This window comes from Triticum dicoccoides, chromosome 2B (genome assembly GCF_002162155.2).
Source record: "Triticum dicoccoides isolate Atlit2015 ecotype Zavitan chromosome 2B, WEW_v2.0, whole genome shotgun sequence".
In the NCBI taxonomy this organism is placed as follows: Eukaryota; Viridiplantae; Streptophyta; class Magnoliopsida; order Poales; family Poaceae; genus Triticum; species Triticum dicoccoides.
The window spans coordinates 88,118,557-88,125,815 of NC_041383.1; positions in this window are offsets into that span (position 1 = coordinate 88,118,557).

Below are 7,259 nucleotides of genomic sequence, written 5' to 3' on the forward strand. Positions count from 1 at the left end.
GATCGGGATCTGACACCGGGGCGCACGGTTCGAGGTTCGTCTCCGGAGAGGAGCTCGGGGAGGAGGCCAGAGCTTGGCTGCCGTAGTCGGGGAAGGACGGAGGAGAGGTCGGGCGGCCCGAGGCGCGGAGGACAGCGCTGCGGCGGCGGAGGACGCCGGAGTTGGAGCCGCGGGCGGCGACGTCGGCTCTGGACGGCCGCGGCTGGCTCCGGTCGGAGGCGAAGGGGTTATTGGCTGTTTTGGAGGGGTGTTGGGCTGCAACTCAAAAGAGGCCTTTGCCCATATGCGGATAACCGTTGGAGTATCAAACGAGCTCCAAATGACCCGAAACTTGACAGGTGGTCTACCGGTGCTATACCAGGGCCACTTGGCAAGGCTCGGTCCATTCCGAGAATGTTCAACACCCGCACACGAAAAGAGACAAGAGGGGTGCGCCGGTGCATGTGGGAGTGTCGGATTGCAAAATGGACAACGGGGAAAATGCTCGGATGCATGAGACGAACACGTATGCAAAATGAAATGCGCATCATGACATGATATGATATGCATGACATGAATAAAATGCAAAACAAAAGACAAAACCCAACCACGGTGGGAATATCATATCACATAGCCGAAAATGGCAAGAGTTGGAGTTACAAAGATGGAAAGTTACATCCGGGGTGTTACATGGACCCCCGAAGGGTAAGGAGCATCGCTACCCTGAGAAATATTATGATGGCGTTATGAAAGGTGCTCGCCTCGTGGTCGATGAATGTGCCAAGAACATAATCTTTGAGTGAATGTACTCCTGTCGTTTTTGTAATATGAAAATGAAATTGTTTGCGCTTATATGACACTTTGTTTGATTTAAAATATTACCTTCTGTGCGGCTGTTCATAAAATTCTGAAAGTAGGCCAGTCCTCGGCTTCTCCCCCCTTGTAACTAGTATAGGGGTGTTCGTGGAAAACCCAAACACTCTTTATCCAAATATTTGGTCCTTTAAGGAGGTGTTCAGTGCAGCGAACAAGGCAATCGGACTATGCGACTTTATAACTCTCGCTTAGCCATAGAAGTCTACAATTTTAAATTTCGGTCAAGCCCCTAGTTTTCGGAAAGCCGAATTGGGTCGCTATACACGCCTAAATCGGACGAGGTCGATTCATCGCCTGAAGCGGAAAAAATCTTGAACGATTTTGAACCTCTCGAACAGTGACCAGCTCTCGCCGCATCATGACAGTCAGTTTTCGGCTTTCTCTACCGAGGTGCTCTTCCGGAAGAACCGGGACACAATCGCAGTAGTTCTCCCGGAGCTACCTTAGCCGATATAATGGAACATAAGGTACCAAAACAAGGGAGCCGGGCTAACCCAACTATTGACCCAAGACATGATTCAGAGCTGATGCATATAATGCTATAAGTTTGGGGTGCCGCACTATCGAAAGTGTTCGGACTTATCTTGTCGTATTATGGGGCACAATAAGAAGCCCCTAGCAAACTGAACGTACCAAAGTGTACGGGTGCCATATAAAAACATTTAAGGGAAAATATGAAGATAGCAATAAGAAGCTGACGCTATATACTATTTCCCGTTGTTATTTGGAGAATACGTCAACACGTATCTGTACAATTAATGCGTGAAGCAGAAACGAATAGGACTATATGACATGTCCTATCCAAAGGCGGGCTGCATGCGGGTATGTAAAACTGGTATAACGATCATGAACAGAGACCACCTGGGTATTCCCTAGTGTGCAAAGCCTCTTACCTCCTTGGTGTTCCCTCCTGTGATGAGTCCGATAGACCGGTTCTCTGAAGGGGCTCCCCGAAAGTAGGGACCTGAAAGAGAGAAGAAGGGTACACTACTAGGAAAAGGCCTACTAATGGCGCACCGGTTTTGCCTACTAATGGCGCACTACCGGTGCGCCATTAGTAGCACGCCATTAGAATTTTTTAGTAATGGCGCACCACTGGTGCGCCATTAGTATCTGGTATACTAATGGCGCACCTGGCAGTGCGCCATTAGTATGTAGCTCCATGCGCCATTGGTATGCCTCCTGGGGGGGCATATGTAACCATGTGCTTTGTCACCCTAATGGTGCACTATGCCTTCATGCGCCATTAGTATCCTTTGGCATACTAATGGCGCATGCGCCATTAGTATGAATATTTGTTTTTTTTTTGCTTTTCTGATTTTTGCACAAGTTACAAAATATATTATTGGACAGAATATAGACAGCAGCACACAGCAACATCAGATTCATCGAATACAATAGAAGATTAGTCTCCGAATACAATTCATCATATTAGTCTCCGAATTCAAAAGACCGAACAAAGATAAAACATTACAAGTCTCAAGACCGCGAGTATCGAGTTTGTCTTCACATTACAAGTCGATATCGATCATCTAAACTACCATCACATAAAAGAGAGTTGTGGTCATCACGATGAGCATCATCGCGATCAAACTGGTCCTCATCCGGTTCCTCCAACGCTCCCTCCTCTCTCCTGCTAGATAGCGGGCATATCTAGATTCGGCCTCCGCCCTAGTGGTGTACCCTTTGTAACTGTTACCGCTGAAACGGTGAACCTGTCTCCGACACTCCTCCCAGTCGTCGTAGACTCCGGGAACCTTACCCTTGTACTTGTGTGAATTCCTCCTTGATAGTGCGGAGGCGCCGGTCCTTCCTTTGCTTCTTCGATTGGCTGCCATCTGTGTGTGCGCCGCCATCATCAGTGGTGGCATCCTCGGCGGCACCATCAGTCGTGTCATCCCCGACGCCACTAGGGGTTGTGTAATCAGGATCGGTGTCTTCCGCGGCGTCCTCATAGCGGTGAGGTTGTTCCTCCATCTCCTGGGATAGCTCCCAGAATTGCTTGCCGCCCGAACCACCGGCCTCATCGTTGTGGGCCATGTTTCGCTCTAAATAGAAAAAAAGTTTTGTCAAAAAGTTAGTTATTGTCAAGGAACAAGAACATGGTCTCATCATTTAGGATTTGTCGACACCGACGCACCCTAAAAGCCTAAGCTTTCATCATTTAGGGTTTGTCGACGCCGAGGCACCCTAAAAGCCTAAGCGTACATCATTTAGGTTCTCATCGACACCGAGGCATCCGGGGCAGCCAAATTAAGTTTTCATCATTTAGGGTTTATCGATGCCGAGGCACCCTAGGCTGGGCCTAATCACTTGGAACTAATCACTTGGCTCTATTGCCACCTATGTTGGGTTTATCATCTAGGGTTTATCGATGCTAAGGAGAATTCTAAGTTGGGCCTAATCACTTGGCTCTATTGCCACCTATGGTTTAATGCATCAAGAATGGCAGTTGATCCTACTTAACTAAGTACTAAGATACCCCGGACCATGCATTAGTCGCAAGTACCCCATATGTCCTATTTTTAGCAAAGTCATGCTAAAATTCACAGAAAATTTCAGCATGACCTTTGCTGAAAATAGGACATATGGAGTACCCGAATTTGCCGGAACAGAAGTTAATCAACATTCCGACAAACTCAAGCGCCTCTCGGGGTACCTGCAAATTCATCACGACACGATGGTCGGAGACATGACCTTTGCAAAATGGTCGGAGACACGATGGTCTTTCTCAATGTGATCAATTGATGGATCAACACATAAAACATGTCCAATAAGTATGATTTACAGAGTCAACATCAATATGAATATATATAAAGTTTTTCTTCATCAGCCAGGCCCATGCAAGTAACTGCATCCAGCAACTATTTCCGCTACTCTATAACTAACTACACTCTGTATTTATAGATTCATTTCAGATGAGATCAGATTGAGCTCTAACTGTAGCTGCAGCTGAGGGATCCATGAGCCATCATGCCAGCCAGCCAGGAAATAAACTTTACTTTCCAAAGGAAATAAAAATACAATGCATACATACATACTTAAGCAGGTAGATAGATAGATAGATAGATAGATAGATAAGCATGTTCAGTTTACAAGAATGAATATAAACAAGCAAAGATAGGCCCTTCGTGTCTTCCACACTAACGGCGCACGAGCAACCGGTGCGCCATTAGTATATAGTAGTGGCGCACTACTTACCTGGTGCGCCATTAGAATCAGTCCTATCTATAGCCCTTTTCCTAGTAGTGGTATGCGGGCCTCGTGGCGGCTGAACCACACTGTAGGCCATGTCGTCGTCTCGCCTCCGCCTATGCCTATGGTATTTTGAGTGCATAGTTATGTACGTGTGGCACCAATGCCGCCTGACTGGGGCTGGGGCGGAGGCCGGATTGCTAATCGAGCTCTTGGCGTGCCCGACGATCCTGTTGCGGGGTGCTCTGGACACGCTTGATGGTGTTCAGGGTTGTCGTCGCCGAATTGGCTATCTGTCGAAGGAGGCTGCTTTGTACTTCTGCCGTGAGGGCCACTGTGTGATCATCCATACAGAGTGAGCGGTCTGTGTTACCATTGACTGTTATGACCCAACGAGGTCCTGGCATCTTGAGCTTAAGGTATGCATAGTGGGGTACCGCATTGAATCGAGCGAACGCGGTTCGTCCGAGTGCTGCATGATAGCCACTACGGAAAGGGATGATATCGAAGATTAACTCTTTGCTTTGGAAGTTGTCTGGAGATCTGAAGACCACTTCCAGTGTTATTGAGCCCGTACAGTGGGCCTCTACCCCTGGAAGTACACCTTTAAAGGTGGTTTTGGTGGGTTTGATCCGTGAGGGATCGATGCCCATTTTGCACACTGTGTCCTGATAAAGCAGGTTCAGGTTGCTACCACCATCCATAAGGACTAGCGTGAGGTGGAATCTGTCGATGATTGGATCAAGGACCAATGTGGCTGAGCCGCCGTGATGGATGTTGGTTGGATGGTCCCTACGATCGAACGTGATCGGACAGGATGACCATGGGTTGAACTTTGGGGCGACTGGCTCCATCGCATAGACGTCCCTAAGTGCAGCTTTCGTTCCTGTTTGGGAATGAGGGTGGCATAGATCATATTTACTGTTTTCACCTGGGGAGGGAATTTCTTCTGTCCCCCCGTGTTAGGACACCGGGGCTCCTCGTCATCGTCGCTATGCAGCCCCTTGTCCTTGTTTTCGGCATTCAACTTGCTGGCCTGTTTGAACACCCAGCAATCTTTATCAGTGTGATTGGCTGGTTTGTCGGGGGTGCCGTGGATCTGGCACGAGCGGTCGAGTATGCGGTCCCGGCTGGATGATCCCGGATTGTTCCTTTTGAATGGCTTTTTTCGCTGACCGGATTTTGAGTTGCTGAATTCGGTATTGGCTGCCGTATCTTCGACGTTGTCACCATTATTCCGACGCTTATGTCTATTGCGCCGTGTCTTTCCGTTGCTATCACAGACATCTGAGGTGCTGGAGTTTCTTGGCGTGGTGCTACTGCGAGCCAGCCAGCTGTCCTCGCCCGCGCAAAAGCGGGTCATGAGTGTCGTGAGGGCCGCCATAGACTTCGGTTTTTCTTGGCCGAGGTGTCGGGCGATCCACTCGTCGCGGATATTATGCTTAAAGGCCGCCACGGCGTCAACATCCAGACAGTCGAGAATTTGGTTCTTTTTGGTTAGGAACCGAGTCCAGAATTTCCTGGATGACTCTCCGGGCTATTGGGTGATGTGACTTAAGCATCAGCGTCCGGTGGTTGCACGTAAGTGCCTTGGAAATTGTCAAGGAATGATCCTCAAGATTTTCCCAACTGCCGATGGAATTCGCTGGCAGACTATTCAGCCAATTCCGGGCTGGTCCTTTAAGCTTAAGGGGGAGATACTTGATGCCATATAGATCATCACCGCGGCCCATGTGAATGTGGAGAAGAAAATCTTGGATCCACACCATGGGGTCTGTTGTGCCATCGTATGACTCGATGTTTACGGGTTTAAACCCTTCTGGGAATTCGTGATCCATTACTTCATCAGTGAAGCAAAGGGGGTGTGTGGCGCCTCTGTGCTGGGCCATGTCGCGACGTAGTCCGACTAAGTCTGGTCGGTTATGTTCGGCCCGGCCGGGCTTATTATTAGTGTATCCAGCATGACAATCGTCGTCATGTGTTGTGGCACGCCCCCGTGATCTGTAGATCGATCTTTGTTGTCCTGCGTTGTTTTGCAATATATCTCGCGGGTCCTGCGTATTGCCACGGGCCGTAGTGAACAAGCGTGGGGGTGCGGGCTGGTATTCGGTCTGATATGCCATTTTATCCCATCCACGAGGTGGCCGGTCAGCCTCGTATTGTTCTGGTAGTGTAGGCTCTACGGCCTAGTTGAGGTAGCAACTTGTGCTTTGGGTAACCTTTGGTTGGGCGCTCGAGTCCGTATTCCTCGGCCACCAGAACCTCGGTCCATCTGTCTATGAGCAGATCTTGTTCAGCTTGGAGCTGCTGCTGCTTCTTTTTCAGGCTTCTTGCAGTGGCTATAAGCCTGCGCTTGAAGCGCTCCTGCTCTATGGGATCCTCCGGTACGCCGAATTCATCGGCGCCGAGGCTCACCTTGTCTTCGGAGGGAGGCATATAGTTGTCGTCCTCCAAGTATCCGTCTGTCGCCTATTCATCTGGGCTGACCTGCACGTGTTCTTGTTCGGCCTGCTCGAAGGTAGGCTAATCAGGATTGTATTCCTCCTGTGCTGGTATTGCTATGGCAGGGCTTAGAGCGGTGCCGATGACGCCCATGATTTGATTTGTTCCCTGAGGGCTTATCTTCTGTTGCCTCATCGCCGTTGTTTTCTTTGGGGGTGTCCACCATATATATATATCATATGAAGAGGTGGCAGTCCAGCGCCCTGTGGGCGGTGGTTCCTATTCTTCTCTTGCATCATTGTCTATATCGTCGATGTCTTCAGAGTCGAAGTCGAGCAAGTCGATCAAGTCATCAACCGTGGCTATGAAGTGGGTGGTGGGTGGGTAACAAATTTCTTCATCGCCTACTTCCCACTCGAGCCAGACATAGTTCGGCTAGGAATCTCCTGGCAGAGAGAGAGACCTTAATGAATTTAGCACATTGCCAAAGGGGGAGTGCTGAAAGATATCCGTGGCGGTGAACTCCATTACTGGAGCCCATTCAGACTCGATGGCCCGGGCGCGCACGGTTTGGAACCCACGTCCAGACACAAGTCCGGGGGTCTGGTGACACTGATTCCCTTAACGGCAGAATCTGTGTTCGGCTCTACAGTCGAAGAGTATGCGGCTTCCATGGCGGGGTCCATCCATCCGTCCTCGGATGACGCGGTCTGTCCCGGATTTAGGTCTAGAGCAGCTGCAGAGGCGATATCCCAAATATTGTCGGA